The 17,226-nt window shown below is 39.7% G+C and overlaps 1 protein-coding gene across 7 annotated transcripts in view; it reads right to left on the minus strand.

Annotated features, from left to right (window-relative positions):
• The window catches only part of CCSER2 (coiled-coil serine rich protein 2), a 188,440-nt gene that overhangs the window by 119,150 nt on the left and 52,064 nt on the right, over positions 1-17,226 (minus strand). The window lies entirely within an intron of this gene.

The following is a 17,226-nucleotide window of genomic DNA, read 5'->3' on the forward strand; positions in this document are numbered from 1 at the left end:
CTTCTTTCCTCTGAGTCAGTGCTCAGGATATCCTGGCCTTCTCATAGTTCCTCACACACTCCACAATCCCTCCCGCCCTTTCCTAAAGCATTCAACATTCTTCCAGCCGTAGCAAATAGAAAGCAATTTTTAAAAGCAAGCTGAACATAAATGAATGAACCAAAAAGAAACATATAAAGAAAACCCTCCATATACTGCCTTTTCTCCTTTTGTTTGTTCTCAGACTCTACTATAGTTTGGTACAGAGATAAAAACAAGTGTGGAAGCAGATAATCTGAATGTTTGGTTTTCAAAAAAGGTTTCTCCAACAAAAGTCCAAGTGAACCATTCTCCAAAAGGGAGTCTTTTGGTAACAGACAGAAAAAAGAGAACAGTGCTAAACAGGTTCTTCTTTACCTTAAAGGAGAAACCCAGTATAAATCTATGGTGGCAGTAAAAACAATGACAGTTGTTCCGATTTTTAATTACTCTGTACTGCTAGAGTGACTATGTGACTTTACCTTTCTAGGCCTCAGTATATTTATGAAATAAATGGATAAGACTAAATAATCTCTATGACCTTGATTCTATAGCATCTAATTTTTCTGCTTATAAAATATACTACAGCTTTGCCAAACAGTAAAAGTCCAAGTGAATGGAAGAACAGAGGTCTACATGCTTTTCTAGAGCATCCAGGGGAACACAGCCTTGCCCCAGTGGGACACATTTTGGACTTGAGCTTCAAAATGGTAAGACAGATGCTATTTTAAACTACTAACTGTGGTAATATGTCACAGCAATGAGAGAAAACTAATACATCAACAGATTTACAAATGTGTTTTTTATTCAGCCTGACCCTAATTACAAAAAAAAAAAAAAAAGTCCTAGATACCTAGAACCCTTAATGAGATTCTTTTAAAGGACAGTAAATTCTTTATCTCTACAAATACACCACAAACATAATATCATATGTGCTATTTTTTTCTAAATAAACAATGTTCTTCCCTTTTCAAATAATTTTGAAATAGATGCTTCTTGAATCTTTAGGATTGAGCTGATCTCAGGATTCTTACAAATCCTTCCAACATTAGTTGCTGTGCACTTTCATGACTGATTATAATTAAACACTATCACATAAACTGACCATTAAGATAATCTAATTCGGATTCCCTAAAAATCAGAGTTTACACCAAATTTTTGAAATATTGTTTTAAAAAAATGAAGCTTTCAGCTTTCTGCACACTTCTAATTCCAAGCTTCCATATTAATCACACTAAATGATCCAGATCCTATAAAGCTTATTACACACAGAAGCATTTTTCATGATTTTTTAATGTCATTCATTTTAATAATAAAGCAGATACATGCCTGGCCAGGCACAGTGGCTCACGCCTGTAATCCCAGCACTTTGGGAGGCCAAAGCAGGTGGATCTCCACTAAAAAGACAAAACTTAGCCGGGCATGGTGGTGTGTGCCTGTAATCCCAGCTACTCAAAGAATCACTTGAGCCCAAGAGGCAGAAGTTGCAGTGAGTTGAGATCAAGATCGCGCCACCGCACTCCAGCATGGGTGACAGAGCAGGACTCCATAAAAAAGAAAAAACAAACCAAAACAAAACAGATACATGTTAAGTCTTAGAATATTTATACTGCATCTGTATTATTAAGATGTCCCAGATCATCTCCATAAATCATCCTTCAAATAATCCATGCATTAATGGTGTAGAGGTTTCAGAGCCCAAGTAGGATGAGAAAGACGTCAATGTGGAAAAGGATATGGTGGCAGAAGTGAAATGGGTTACAAAGAATGAAGTTAATCAAATAAGAACAGTCATGCACCATATGACAACATTTTGGTCAATGACTGACTGCATATAAAACTGGTCCCTTAAGATTATAATGGAGCTGAAAAATTCCTATTGCCTAGTAACATAATGATGTCGTAACTGTCATAACATCATAGAGCGGTGCATTACCTTTTCCATATTTAGATATGCTTAGATACACAAATATCATTATTGTTATAATTGCCTACAGTATTCAATAAGGTAACATGCTATACAGGTTTGTATCCTAAGAGCAATAGGCTAATACCACATAGCCTAGGTATATAGTAGGCTACAACATCTAAGTTTGTGTAAGTACATTCTATGATGCTTGCACAACAATGGAATTACCTAACACATTTCTCAGAATGTATCTCCATTGTTAAATAATGCGTAACTGTAAATATTTTAAGTATAATAATGGAAGTCAGGTTTATCACCATCAGAGACGGAGGTTGCAAATATAGAAAGGGAAAAAACTAGAATTGAATCCTGTGGTGTTAGGATGGAATTGGTGGTATTAGTGTGAATTCATGGTTTTCAAAATATATAAATAATGTGGACATAAATATTGATACATGTGTGTGCAAGTATATATGTATATATATATTCCCCAGCTCTCATCACTGAAGATGTCTGTAAGCAGCAACTTTTCAATAGCAGTGAACACATCTAGCCCCTAAAACCTGGCTCCGAAACAGCATTTCCTAATAAAAAGAACAAGGGCTCTAGGAGAAATCACTCATTCCAGGCCTAGGGCAGAAAAAAATGAAAGATGAGACTAAATTATCTTGTACAAAAGAGCAAGGGAGTGTTCAAAGAATTATGAGAGATAGAAGAAAAAAGCACAGGAGTCTGTTTGAAGGAGCACTCACTGGCCAGGAGACTGAAGAGACTAAAGTACATGATAAAACCAACGTGTCATTCTAACATGGATCTTTTTACTATAGAAGATATTATTGCCTTCAGTTTTTGGCTCAGAAGAGGCCAAGGTGTAACTCTCTTTGGTTGCACCAAATCCAGGTTCATCTGACACCAGCTGCCTCCACCATGCTGCTGAAGTTCCACCCCAATGAGATCAAAGTTGTGTCTCTGAGGTGTACCGAGGTAAAGTCTACACCATGTCTGCACTGGCCCCCAAGATCGGCCCCCAGGGTCTGCCTCCAAAAAAGATTGGTGATAATATTGCCAAGGCAACCAGTACCTGGAAGGGTCTGAGAATTACAGTGAAACTGACTATTCAGAATAGACACGCCCAGATTGATGTGGCTCCTTCTGCACTGATCATCAAAGCCCTCAAGGAACCGCCAGGAGACAGAAAGAAACAGGAAAATATTAAACAAGGTGAAAATATCACTTTTGATGAGACTGTCAACATTGCTCGACAGATGGGGCACCGATCTTTAGCCAGAGAACTCTCTGGAACCATTAAAGAGATCCTGGGGACTGCCTAGTCGGTGGGCTGCAATGCTGATGGCCGTCACCCTCATGACATCGTAGATGACATAAACAGTGGTGTGGCAGAATGGCCAGCTAGTTAAGAAGCACAAAGGAAAATATTTCAATAAAGGATCATTTGACAACTAAAAAAAAAAAAGAAAAGATATTATTGGTCAGATGGAGGAACTTGAATGGGGTCTGAGGATTTGGTGGTAGTAATCTATTCATGTTAATTTCATGATGCAGATGGTTATTCTGTGATTATACAGGAAAATGTTCTTGTTTCCAAGAAATATACATTAAAGCAGGAGTCTCTAACCCCTGGGCCATGGACTAGTACCAGTCTATGGCCAGTTAAGAACTGGGTTGCATAGCAAAAGGTCTGCAGCAAGCAAGTCAGCATTACTGCCTGAGCTCCACCTCCTGTCAGATCACCAGCAGCAATAGACTCTCATAGGAGAGTGAACCCTATTGTGTACTGTGCACATGAAGGATCTAGGTTGCACACACTTTATGAGAATCTAATGCCTGATGATCTGAGGTGGAAGGGTTTCACCCTAAAACCATCTCCATCTGCACTCCAGTCCACGGAAAAACTGTCTTCCACAAAACCAGTCCCTGGTGGCAGAAAGTTTGGGAATTACTGTATTAAAGTATCTGAAGGCCATAGGGCTTCAGGTAGGAAGATTATGTTTAAATGGCTCAAGGGGGTGGGGGGAGTCATTTGTACTTTTTGCTGTCACTTTTTAATAGATACAAGAACACTAGTTTCTGCATCACTTTGTAGAGACCATCACCACCACCTCCCCAACCCTTCCCACCACTTTGTGAGTATTAATGAATGGGGAAAATAACACTCTACAGTGGCCTCAGTAGAAAAGATTTTAAAAAGGCTATTTATTCACAGTGAAAGGCCAAATGTAAACAAGGCAAAGTCCAGCCATGAAATAACCTTATGGATGACAAACCAAAATTTGAGACTTTATTCTAACCCAAAGCAATAGAATCTAAACATACATAACTAAGAAGAAACTTAATACTGATGCAGGATGTATGATAAAACCTGAGTTAAAGGGGCATAAGCATCAGAAAATGAGAATTTTACTAAAGAAAAGTACAGGCCAGGCACGCTGTAATCCCAGCACTTTGGGAGGCCAAGGCGGGCAGATCACGAGGTCAGGAGTTCGAGACCAGCCTGGCCAGCATGGTGAAACCCCGTCTCTACAAAAAATTAGCCAGGCATGGTGGCATGTGCCTGTAATCCCAGCTACTCAGGAGACTGAGGCGGGAGAATTGCTTGAACCCTGGAGGCGGAAGTTGCTGTGAGCCGAGATCATGCCACTGCACTCCAGGTTGGGTGAAGAGCAAGACTCCGTCTCAAAAAAACAAAAGAAAAGTCCAATCCTTGTCTTCAAAATTACTTCAGTGCAGGTATGAAGATCAATACAAAGTAGTATACTACAAACTGAAATACAGTGCCAAACATAGGAGGCAGCAACTGATTAGAAGTAGGAAGGAAGGAATAATTAATTCTAACTGGAAAGAACCATTTATCGAGTACCTACACACACTGTCAGTATCACAGCACAGAAAGATGAAAAGAGGCTGTCCTCAAGATGTAACAGGAAGGAGAAAGGCAGAAAACAAAACCAGTGTGTGATTTAAAGTGCTACAGGGTCTCAACATTGAACAGTTAACCCTTAGATGGAGGGGAGAAAATAAAAGTCTGAATACAGCCTTAAAGGAGGAATAGATGGGAGCATTAAGAAAAATATAAACAATTTCAAATGGTCTTAGCCCGGGAATGTAGGCAAGGTAGCAGTAGTATGAAAAAGGCCCTGAACACGGATACAGGTATTTTTTTAGATTTTAGATTCATGATGTGTGAGTTTACTCCATGAACACGTTGCATAGTGGTGAGGTTTGGGCTTCTAGAAACCCATCACCCAAACAGTGAACACTGTACCCAATAGGTAATTTTTCAACTCTTATCCGCCATCCATCCTCCCCACTTCTGAAGTCCCCAATGTCTATTATTTCCATGTTTACATCCATGTGTACCCACTGTTTAGCTCCTACTTACGAGTGAGAACATGCAGTATATGATATCCTGTTTCTGAGTTATTATACTTAGAATAATGGCCTCCAGCTCTGTCCATGTTGCTACAAAGGATACAGCTTCATTCTTCTATTTTTTCTTTTTCTCTGGAGAAAGAGTCTTGCTCTGTTGCCCAGGCTGGAGTGCATTGACATGATCTCAGCTCAGGCCATTGCAGCCTCTGCCCGGGTTTGAGTGATTCTTGTGCCTCAGCCTCCCAAGTAGCTGGAATCGCAGGCATGTGCCACCATGCCTGGCTAATTTTTATAGTTTTAGTAGAGACGGGGTTTAGCCATGTTGGCCAAGCTGGTCTTGAACTCCTGGTCTCAAGTGATCCACCTGCCTCAGCCTCCCAAACTGCTGGGATTACAGGCATGAGCCACCAGGCCCAGTCTCAGTTTCATTCTTTTTTATGGTCGCATAGTATTCCATGGTGTATATACACCACATTTTCTTTATCCTATCAACTACTAATGGACACTTAAGTTGATTCCATGACTTTGCTACGATGAGTTCATGACTTTGCTACTTTGATAACTTACATTTATCATGATAAACATACAAGTGCAGATATCATTTCGATACAGTAACTTCTTTTCCTCTGGGTAGATGTCCAGCAGTGGGACTGCTGGATCAAATGGTAATTCTATTTTTCGTTATTTCCTAAATTTCTGTACTGTTTTCCACAGAGGTTGTACTAATTCTCAGTTTTCATTCCCACCAACAGTGTTATAATTATTCCCCTTTTCTCCCCATCCTCACCAACATATGTTATTTTTTAACTTTTTAATAATAGCCATTCTGACTGGTGTGAGATGGCATCTCACTGTGGTTTTGATTTGCATCTCTCTAATGATTAGTGATGTTAAGCTTTTTTTTTACGTTTGTTGGCTGCTTGTATGTCTTCTATTGAGACATGTCTGTTCATATCCTTTGTCCATTTTTTTAATGGAGTTATACATTTTTTTCTTGTTGAGTTCCTTGTAAATTCTGAATATGGTCACTTTTCAGATGCATGGCTTGGAAATATTTTCTCACGTTCTGTAGGTTGTCTGTTTATTCTGTTGTTTCCTCCACTGTGCAGCAGCTTAATAAAGTCCCATTTGTCTTTGTTTTTGCTGCATTTATTTTTGAGGTCTTACTCATAAATCTTTTCCCTAAACCAATGTCCAGAAGAGTTTTTCCTAGGTTTTTTTCATGGATTTTTATAATTTTCGGTCTCACATTTAAGCCTTTAATCCATCTTGAGTTAATTTTTGTGCATAGTGAGAGACAGGGGTGCAGTTTCATTCTTCTGCACATGGCTAGCCAATTTGCCAAGCACCATTTATTGAATAGGGTGTCCTTTCCCTGTTATTTTTGTTAGTTCTGTTGAAGTTCAGTCAGATGTATGTATGTGGCTTTACTTCCTGGTTCTCTATTCTGTTCCATTAATCAGTGTGTCTATTTTTATACCAGTACCATGCTGTTTTGCTTACCACAGCTTTGTAGTATAGTTTGAAGTCAGGTAATGTGATGCCTCCGGCTTTGTTGTTTGCTTAGGATTGTTTTGGCTGTTTGGGGTGCTTTTTGGTTCCACATGAATTTTAGGATTGTTTTTTCTAATTCTGTGAAAAGTGATGTTGGTAATTTGATGGGAATTGCCTTGAATCTGTAGATTATTTTGAGTAGTATGGTCATTTTAATGATATTCTTCTAATCCATAAGAATGAAATGTTTCAATTTGTTTGTATCATTTATGATTTATTTCATCAGTGTTTTGTACTTCTCCTTGTAAAGGTCTTTCACCTCCTTGGTTAAATGTATTCCTGGGGTGTGTGTGTGTGTGTGTGTGTGTGTGTGTGTGTGTGTGTGTGTGTATGTGTGTGTGTGTCTCTCTACTATAAATTGATTTCAGCTCTCAATTTGGTTCTATTTGAGCACTGATGGTGTACGGAAATACCACTAATTTTTGTATATTAATTTGGTATCCTGAAACTTTACTGAAGTTATCAATTCTAAAAGTCTTTTGGAGGAATCTTTAGGGTTTTCTAAGTACAAGATAATATGAACAAACAGATAATTACTTCTTCTTTTATAATTTTGATGGCTTTTACTTCTTTCTCTTGCCTGTTTGCTCTGGCTAAGACTATGCTGACAGGAGTGATGGGAGTGGATATCCTTGTCTTGTTCCAGCTCTTAGGGGAAATGCTTTCAACTTTTGCCTATTCAGTATGATGTTGGCTATGGGTTTATCATATGGGGCTCCTATTATTTTCAGGTATGTTCCTTTGATGCCTAGTTTGCTGAGGGTTTTTATCATGAAGGGATGCTGGATTTTATCAAATGTTTTTTCTTCATCTATTGAGATGAACATATGGATTTTGTTTTTAATCTGTTTATGTGGTGAATCACATTTATTGATGTGCGCATGATGAACCATCTTTGCATTCCTAAAATAAAACCCACTTGATCACGATGAGTTATCTTTTTGCATTTGCTGTTTGATTTCGTTTGCCAGTATTTTGTTGAAGAGTTTTGCATGTGTGTTCATCAAGGATACTGGCCAGCAGTTTTCTTCTTTTGTTGTGTCCATGCCAGATTTGGGTACCAGGATGATATTGGTTTCATACAATGAGTTAAGAAGGAATTCCTCCTCTTCCTCCTTAATTTTTTGGAATAGTTTCAGTAAGACTGATGCCAGCTCTCTTGTATGCCTGGTAAAATTCGACTGTGAATCTGTCTGGTCCTGGGCTTTTGTAGTTGGTAGCTTTTTTTAATGATGATTCAGTTTCATTATTCATTATTTTTATTTCTTACTGGATCAATCTTGGGATGTTATGTTTGCAGGAATTTGTCCATTTCCTCTAGGTTTTCTAGTTTGTGCACATACAGATGTTCATAGTAGTCTCTGGTGATCTTTTGTATTTCCATGGTATCAGCTGTAAAATCACCTTTATCATTTCTGATCATGCTTATTTGAATATTTTTTTCTTGGCTAATCTAGCTGGCAGCCTGTCAATTTTGTTTATCCTTACAAAGAACCAAGTTTTCATTTCACTGATCATTTTTATGATTTTTAAATTTCAATTTCATTTAGTTCTGCTCTGATCTTTGTTATTCAGATACAGATTTAAAGCAACAGCAATATGATCTCACCAGAGTTTAATGAAAACAGTTTGAAAGTAGTATAATACTGTTAAATAAAGTAAAAAACTAGCAAAATGTAGAGAAGGTGCAACCACCTGAGATAGTACATGTGAATATACATTAGAAAGATTAAAGCATCTCGGCCAGGTACGGTGGCTCACGCTTGTAATCCCAGCACTTTGGGAGGCTGAGGTGGGCGGATCTTGAGGTCAGGAGATAACTAACCTTAAGGTCAAGATAACTAATCTTGAGGTCAGAAGATACCTCAAAGATAGCTCCTTGAGGTCAGGAGCTAACATGGTGAAACCCCGTTTTTACTAAAAAAACACAAAAAATTAGCCAGGTGTGGTGGCAGGCACCTACAGTCCCAGCTACACGGGAGGCTGAGGCAGGAGAATGGCGTGAACCTGAGCTCGCAGTAAGCCAAGATCGCACTACTGCACTCCAGTCTGGGTGAGAGAGAGAGATGCCGTCTCAAACAGGAAAAAAAAAAAAGATTAAAGCATCTCTGGTCTCTTCCTTAGAGTAAAATAACCCAAGCTAAGTAAAATGTCACAGATAGAAAATTAGAGAGCAATTTAAAACTTCCTAAATTCATTCTAATACTCAAAACCAAATAAGGCAAATAAAAGCCAGGTTTGATCTTTTTATACTCTTCTTCTGTATTTTTGGACTAGAGAAATTCCGAATTTCGTGCAAATAATCTGGGGAACCCATATACCCACACAAACACTGCTAAGAATATTATGACATTCAGCAGACATTTGAATCTCAATAAAGTCTAGCTACATCAATCACAAGGTAGAAACTCAAATCTAGACAGCTCTCCCCTTAGTAAAACACAGATAAAGAAATGTAAATAAAATGTGTTAGCCTCATGAAAATGAAGGCATAACTACTTGTTGGTGTGACAAAAGCATTCAAGTAAGTTTTTGGATCTACCTTTTAAAGTGAACAAGAATCTCATTTAAATAAGGAGTTAAACTTGCCCACTATGTGAAGATAAGGCAAGACTGATAAAACGAAAATAAGGCCAGATACTTTCAGTGATGATCTGATTCAAACACTTCTTTGGGCCTCCTATAAAAATCATTCCAAAAATAAAGGCCCTCCATGTGATGATTTAAAATTATCACCTCCTAAATATTTTAGTGTTAGAAAATCAATCATAATGACATTGTAGTTCAACTATTCTTCAATGAGAGCTCTCATATTGGTCATAGCATTGCTGCAAAGAAGATTCTGAGTAGGGCTCACTGTGTTTACAAGAGAAAAAAATGTTTTTGCCTAAGATTGTCTACATACAATGATTATAATATTTATCAGAAAATGCTATATTTAATCTTCAAGAAAGTTAAATATCAGTTAAAAGTTTATTGAGTTCAAAAATTCTGAGTTATCCTGAGCAGATATAAGGCTAAAAATCAAGAACACTAGACTGAGAGTGTAACAAGTAGTAAACTACTTCCCAACCTATCTGTGCCAATTTACTCAACTCCTCTAGAATTCATCCTAGTCTGAAACCAAAGGTAGTAAGTAGTCCATAGCTATTTCAAAGGATTAATATAAAAGATGATGAGCAAAAAAAGATGCTATCATGAAGTAAACAAAGATAACTTCATATCAGTACCTGTGTCAGGAGTCCCCAAGCCCACTCCCAAGATAGACAATTCACTAAGAGGAGTCAAAGGATTCAGCATACAGTAATATTAACAACTAAGATTTATTCCAGCAGAAGGATACAAAGCAAATTTAAAAAGTAAAAGGCACATGGGGCAAAATCAGGAGTAAGCACCCAAGACTCCTCTCTCAATGGAGTTACACAGGATGTGATGTGCTTAACTACTCCAGCAACCAGTTGTGACAATACATGCAAAGAGTACAAAGTCTTGTCCACGATGAATGTTCTTTTTTTTTTTTTCTTTTGTTTCTTTTTTTGAGAAAGTCTTGCTCTGTCACCCAGGCTGGAGTGCAATGGCATGATCTTGGCTCACTGCAACCTCTGCCGCCCGGGTTCAAGCAATTCTCCCATCTCAGCCTCCCGAGTAGCTGGGACTACAGGCAGGCGCTACCACGCCCGGCTAATTTTTGTATTTTTAGTAGAAACAGGATTTCACTATATTGGTCAAGCTGGTCTTGAACTCCTGACCTCAGGTGATCCACCGGCCTCAGCCTCCCAAAGTGTGGGATTACAGGCATGAGTCATTGCACCCAGCCCACCATGGATATTCTTAAGAAACTCAGCGCCCAAGGTTTCACTGGGGGATGGTCTTGTGGGTACCCTCTGCCTCACACATACCAAAATTCTACACTCCCAGAAGGAAAGCAGGTGTTCAGCATAAATCACATTATCTGTGCAAACAGTTTAGGCACAGCATACCTACTGCGCTCTTATCATTTATGAAAAGTTTTATAGCACTGTAAGGAATTCTTTACCAGCCAAGGGCCAAACTTTCAAGTGGGTTATCTAAGAAGTAGCAACCTTAGACCTGTGACATTAACTCTTTTCTGCATAGTACCCCAAATATATTGTGGAAGAATATTAATGAGTGTAAATTATTGTGCCTAATACCAACTTCAGATAGACTGAAGTCTTAAATGTAAAACAAAACAATTAGAAAACAAAATAACAAGCACCTGTTGAGCTCTTGTTATATCCCTGGCATTAATAAGTACTTTATATATATGACCTCGTTTAATGTTCATAGTAATCCCATGAGTTAGCCAGAGATGATACTCAAAATACTCAACAACCAGTATCACAAGGGAATCACATGACTGTCATACCATTCAGGCATAGACTTCCTAACATCAGCCCTGGAGGTGGGTACAATTATCATCCGCATTTTTTAAAAAGGAACACAGAGAGGCCGGGCATAGTGGCTCACGCCTGTAATCCCAGCACTTTGGGAGGCCAAGGAGGGCAGATCATGAGGTCAGGAGATCGAGACTATCCTGGCTAACACGGTGAAACTCTGTCTCTACTAAAAATAGAAAAAAATTTGCCTGGCATGGTGGTGGGCACCTGTAATCCCAGCTACTCAGGAGGCTGAGGCAGGAGAATGGCATGAACCCAGGAAGGCGCAGCTTGCAGTGAGCCGAGATCGCGCCACTGCACTCCAGCCTGGGTGACAGAGCTAGACTCTGTCTCCAAAAAAAAGAAAAAAAAAAAGGAACACAGAGAATCCAAGGAGACACAGCTAGTACATGACAGAGGTGGAGTTTTACTTAGCTTGTTCTGGAGCCCTGGCTCTTAATCATTATGCCATAACACCTCTCTATAAACAAAATACCTGTACGGCCTTAGGATGGGAAAGGGTGTCTTACACACACACGCATACATGAGCATGTGAAGCAAAAACCATGAAGAAAAACATTACTAAATTTAATTGTCAAAATTGAAAACTATGAATGGTAAAAAGATACAAAAAACAAAACGGAAGCCATGGGCTCAGAGAAGATTATCTGCAACACATTTAACAAGAATTAAATTCCAACCACATAAAAAAACTTTTCCATATCAATAAGAAAAATGGCAAAACCCGGCCGGGCGCGGTGGCTCAGGCCTGTAATCCCAGCACTTTGGGAGGCCGAGACGGGCGGATCATGAGGTCAGGAGATTGAGACCATCCTGGCTAACACAGTGAAACCCCGTCTCTACTAAAAAAAATACAGAAAACTAGCCGGGCGAGGTGGCGGGCGCCTGTAGTCCCAGCTACTCGGGAGGCTGAGGCAGGAGAATGGAGTAAACCTGGGAGGCGGAGCTTGCAGTGAGCTGAGATCCGGCCACTGCACTCCAGCCTGGGCGGCAGAGCGAGACTCCGTCTCAAAAAAAAAAAAAAAAAAAAAAAGAAAAAAGAAAAATGGCAAAACCCAATTGAAAAATCAGTGAAGAATAAATTTACATAAAAGGAAATGAAACAGCCAGTAAAATATGTGAAAAAAGCGACAAAATCAATAATGGTGTAAATGTAAATTGAAATTATGTATCATCTCACACTCACCAAACTGATTAAAATGTTGAAGTCAGATGACGACTTATGGGGTTCAGATGAGGACTGACAGAAATTCTCACCCTCTACTGGAAGGCATACACTGGTAGGACCCTTTTAGGGAGAAGTTTGATAATATCGTTAAAGTTGAAAATACACTATTCCTAGTTTTATATCTTAGGAATGCTATTGCTAGGTTTATATCCTAAAGAAACTGACTTATATGATCAAAGAGAACTGAATCCGAACGTTCACTGCTACACCATGTAGACATTAGTATTAGCAATAAAGAATAACTGAAAAGTAGATTAGCAGGGGAACAGAGAAAAATCCTGGTATATTCAAATGACAGAATATTATAAAGTAATAAATATGAATTAGAACTACACATATACACACAAAAAAAGAATGAGTTAAAAAAAGAACCTGTAGAATATTATGTATCACTTACCTAAGGTGTAAAACACATACAAAATCATACTGTATATCGTTCATGGATATATAAATGCATTAAGGAAAATGGCCTATACAACATGCCTTAGAATTCATAATTTTAAAACAAGGCATGTAAAGTGAAACCAACTGCTATATTTACTACTAGGGTGTTTATGGAATGCATTCTTTCCCAAATAATACAGGTTTCTCTTTATGAGAATTCATTCATATGCCAGAGAAGGGAGAAGGGCTAAAAATCAATTATCTAGTTTCCATGTCAAAAACTTTGGAAAAGAAAAAACAAATTAAACTAAAGAAATGTAGAAGGGATTTTAAAACGTCCTGGGGGCAGAGCAAGATGGCCTAATAGGAACAGCTCCAGTCTCCAGCTCCCAGGGCGATCGACACAGAACATGGGTGATTTCTGCATTTTCAACTGAGGTACAGGGTTCATCTCACTAGGGAGTGTCGGACAATCGGTGCTGGTCAGCTGCTGCAGCCCGACCAGTGAGAGCTGAAGCAGGGCGAGGAATCCCCTCACCTGAGAAGCGCAAGGGGGAAGGGAATCCCTTTTCCTAGCCAGGGGAACTGAGACACACAACACCTGGAAAATCGGGTAACTCCTACCCCAATACTGCGCTTTACCAAGGGTCTTAGCAAACGGCGCACAAGGAGATTATATCCCACACCTGGCCGGGAGGGTCCCACGCCCACGAAGCCTCCCTCATTGCTAGCACAGCAGTCCTCGATCTAACTGCAAGGCAGCAGCGAGGCTGGGGGAGGGGCGACCACCATTGCTGAGGCTTAAGTAGGTAAACAAAGCCTCTGGGAAGCTCAAACTGGGTGGAGCCCACAGCAGCTCAAGGAGGCCTGCCTGTCTCTGTAGACTCCACCTCTGGGGACAGGGCACAGCTAAACAAAAAGCAGCAGAAACCTCTACAGATGCAAACGACCCTGTCTGACAGCTTTGTAGAGAGCAGTGGATCTCCCAACACAGAGGTTGAGATCTGAGAACGGACAGACCACCTGCTCAAGTCGGTCCCTGACCCCTGAGTAGCCTAACTGGGAGACATCCCCCCACTAGGTGCTGACCGACAACCCACACCTCACGCGGCAGGGTACACCCCTGAGACGAAGCTTCCAAAGCAAGAATCATACAGGTACATGTGCTGTTCAGCAATATTCTATCTTCTGCAGCCTCTGCTGCTGATACCCAGGCAAAAAGGGTCTGGAGTGGACCTCAGGCAATCTCCAACAGACTCACAGCTGAGGGTCCTGACTGTTGGAAGGAAAACTAACAAACAGGAAGGACACCCACACCAAAACCTCATCAGTACGTCACCATCATCAAAGACCAAAGGCACATAAAACCACAAGGATGGGGAAAAAGCAGGGCAGAAAAGCTGGAAATTCAAAAAATAAGAGCACATCTTCCCTTCCAAAGGAACGCAGCTCATCGCCAGCAACGGATCAAAGCTGGATGGAGAATGACTTTGACAAGCTGAGAGAAGAAGGCTTCAGTCCATCAAACTTCTCAGAGCTAAAGGAAGAACTACGTACCCAGCGCAAAGAAACTAAAAATCTTGAAAAAAGAATGGAAGAATGGATAACTAGAATAATCAATGCAGAGAAGGCCATAAATGAACTGACAGAGATAAAAACCATGACACCAGAAATACATGACAAATGCACAAGCTTCAGTAACCGACTCCATCAACTGGAAGAAAGAGTATCAGCGATTGAAGATCAAATGAATGAAATGAAGCAAGAAGTCTAAAGAAAAAGGAGGAAAAAGAAATGAACAAAGCCTGCAAGAAGTATGGGACTATGTGAAAAGACCAAATCTACGTCTGATTCGGGTGCCTGAAAGTGAGGGGGAAAATGGAACCAAGTTGGAAAACACTCTCCAGGATATCATCCAGGAGAACTTCCCCAACCTAGTAAGGCAAGCCAACATTCAAATTCAGGAAATACAGAGACCACCACAAAGATACTCCTCGAGAAGAGCAACTCCAAGACACATAATTGTCAGATTCACCAAAGTTGAAATGAAGGAAAAACTGTTAAGGGCAGCCAGAGAGAAAGGTCAGGTTACCCACAAAGGGAAGCCCATCAGACTAACAGCAGATCTCTCGGCAGAAACTCTACAAGCCAGAAGAGAGTGGGGGCCAATATTCAACATTCTTAAAGAAAAGAATTTTCAACCCAGAATTTCATATCCAGCCAAACTAAGTTTCATAAGTGAAGGAGAAATAAAATCCTTCACAGACAAGCAAATGCTTAGAGATTTTGTCACCACCAGGCCTGCCCTACAACAGAGCCTGAAGGAAGTACTAAACATGGAAAGGAACAACCAGTACCAGCCATTGCAAAAACATGCCAAAATGTAAAGACCATCGATGTTAGGAAGAAACTGCATCAACTAACGAGCAAAATAACCAGCTAATATCATAATGACAGGATCAAGTTCACACATAACAATATTTACCTTAAATGTAAATGGACTAAATGGTCCAATTAAAAGACACAGACTGGCAAATTAGATAAAGAGTCAAGACCCATCAGTTTGCTGTATTCAGGAGACCCATCTCACATGCAGAGACACACATAGGCTCAAAATAAAGGGATGGAGGAAGATCTACCAAGCAAATGGAGAACAAAAAAAAGCAGGGGTTGCAATCCTAGTCTCTGATAAAACAGACTTTAAACCATCAAAGATCAAAAGAGACAAAGAAGGCCATTATATAATGGTAAAGGGATCAATTCAACAGGAAGAGCTAACTATCCTAAATATATATGCACCCAACATAGGAGCACCCAGATTCATAAAGCAAGTCCTTAGAGACTTACAAAGAGACTTAGACTCCCATACAATAATAATGGGAGACTTTAACACCCCACTGTCAGCATTAGACAGATCAACGAGACAGAAAGCTAACAAGGATATCCAGGAATTGAATTCAACTCTGCACCAAGCAGACCTAATAGACATCTACAGAACTCTCCACCCCATCAACAGAATATACATTCTTCCCAGCACCACATCGCACTTATTCCAAAGTTGACCACATAACTGGAAGTAAAGCACTCCTCAGCAAATGTACAAGAACAGAAAGTATAACAAACTGTCTCTCAGACCACAGTGCAATCAAACTAGAACTCAGGACTAAGAAACTCACTCAAAACCACTCAATTACATGGAAACTGAACAACCTGCTCCTGAATGACTACTGGGTACATAACGAAATGAAGGCAGAAATAAAGATGTCCTTTGAAACCAATGAGAACAAAGATACAACATACCAGAATCTCTGGGACACATTTAAAGCAGTGTGTAGAGGGAAATTTATAGCATTAAATGCCCAGACGAGAAAGCTGGAAAGATCTAAAATTGACACCCTAACATCACAATTAAAAGAACCAGAGAAGCAAGAGCAAACACATTCAAAAGCTAGCAGAAGGCATGAAACAACTAAGATCAGAGCAGAACTAAAGGAGATAGAGACACAAAAAACCCTCCAAAAAATCAATGACTCCAGGAGTTGGTTTTCTGAAAAGATCAACAAAATTGATAGACTGCTAGCAAGACTAATAAAGAAGAAAAGAGAGAAGAATCAAATAGACGCAATAAAAAATGATAAAGTGGATATCACCAACGACCCCACAGAAATACAAACTACCATCAGAGAATACTATAAACACCTCTACGCAAATAAACTAGAAAATCCAGAAGAAATGGATAATTTCCTGGACACTTACACTCTCCCAAGACTAAACCAGGAAGAAGCTGAATCCCTGAATAGACCAATAGCAGGCTCTGAAATTGAGGCAATAATTAATAGCCTACCAACCAAAAAAAGTCCAGGACCAGATGGATTCACAGCTGAATTCTACCAGAGGTACAAGGAGGAGCTCGTACCATTCCTTCTGAAACTATTCCAATCAATAGAAAAAGAGGGAATCCTCCCTAACTCATTTTATGAGGCCAATGTCATCCTGATACCAAAGCCTGGCAGAGACACAACAAAAAAAGAGAATTTTAGACCAATATCCCTGATGAACATCGATGCAAAAATCCTCAATAAAATACTGGCAAACCTAATCCAGCAGCACATCAAAAAGCTTATCCACCATGATCAAGTGGGCTTCATCCCTGGGATGCAAGGTTGGTTCAACATACGCAAATCAATAAACGTAATCCAGCATATAAACAGAACCAAAGACAAAAACCACACGATTATCTCAATAGATGCAGAAAAGGCCTTTGACAAAATTCAACAGCCCTTCATGCTAAAAACTCTCAATAAACTAGGTATTGATGGAACGTA

Source organism: Macaca thibetana, chromosome 9, assembly GCF_024542745.1.
Source record: "Macaca thibetana thibetana isolate TM-01 chromosome 9, ASM2454274v1, whole genome shotgun sequence".
Lineage (NCBI taxonomy): Eukaryota > Metazoa > Chordata > Mammalia > Primates > Cercopithecidae > Macaca > Macaca thibetana.